We start from the raw sequence: 1,412 nt of genomic DNA, 5'->3' as shown, positions 1-1,412 counted from the left end.
ACCTGGGGGTGCTGAGGGGGAATGGTGATGGGAGAGAGAAATGTCGGTGGGGGGAGACTGGGGACAGAGGAAGAGAGCAAGGGGAAAGGACAGGGAAGGGGGAGGGGAGTGGAGGGATCAACTGGCAGAAGGGCCAGGGCCACCGTATTGACCCCAGGGCTCCACTGTAGGTCAGTGGCACCTAAACGCACCTGCAGTAAAAGCACCCACACCTGCCGGACCCAGCCCCGGGCACCCTTTGCAGAAATAAAACCCCCCACACTGCCCACTCCTCACTGCGGCTGGTTTGGGTTGCATCTCCCCGTGGTGACTGCCCCACCCCACCTCTCCCGCTGCCCCTGGGCTCCAGGCCTAGTTTCCAAGGATCTGAGCGAGTGTGTGGACTGAGAAGCAGGCTCTGCTGTCCCGTCACCTGGAGAAAGCAGCTGGCTGATGGTGGGGCCCTAGGGCTGGGCCCGCCTGTGTTGATCTCAGAAAACCAATTTCCTCCCGTGTCTCCTCAGGAAGGCGTGAAGCAGTCTGACTGTGTGTGCGCGTGTATAGTCACGTGTGTGCACGCATATGCTGCTCCCACGTGTGTCACGGGGTGTGGGGTGGACACAGGGCAGGCGGGCTGAGCCCAGGCGTCCAGCTGCTCTCAAAGCCCAGGACCACGTCCCTGCATCACCTCAGGAGTGCTCTCATTTGGACACCAACCTGCACTACTGTTTAATATTTTTCTTTACATCCACCTACCTTTTCTTCCAGACTTAATGCTAAATTTTTCGGATTCTGACTGGTAACACTGTATCTGAGCATTCACAATTTTTTTTTTTTTTTTGCCGTGCGCGGGCCTCTCACTGTTGTGGCCTTTCCCGTTGCGGAGCACAGGCTCCGGACGCACAGGCTCAATGGCCATGGCTCACGGGCCCAGCCGCTCCGCAGCATGTGCGATCTTCCTGGACTGGGGCACGAACCCGTGTCCCCTGCATCGGCAGGCGGACTCTCAACCACTGCGCCACCAGGGAAGCCCACACAATTTGTTTTTTTGGCCACACCACGTGGCTTGCGGGATCTTAGTTCCCTGACCAGGGACTGAACCCGCACCCCCTGCAATGGAAGCGCAGTCTTGGCCACTGGACCGCCAGGTATGTCCCACATTCACAGATTTTTGATACTACATATATTTTATATCTGTATTTGCAGCAAAGTCTATACTTTAGGAGCATTTAAACCTGAAAATACATAACTATTTTAAGCAGCAGCTACACAGATAAACACAAGATTATGCAAATCATTCATCCGGAAACCACCTGGCGTACCTATGTGCACCAAAGGTTCACACAACACACTGGGAGGTGTAGATAAGAAGCCTGATGCTCCATCCTTTCACCATCCACTGGCTAACGGGCCCTGCTACCTTCCCAGGCTGC

Source organism: Mesoplodon mirus (assembly GCF_964341445.2).
Source record: "Mesoplodon mirus genome assembly, chromosome: 18".
Lineage (NCBI taxonomy): Eukaryota > Metazoa > Chordata > Mammalia > Artiodactyla > Ziphiidae > Mesoplodon > Mesoplodon mirus.
Note: the sequence above shows the minus strand (reverse complement) of the source record.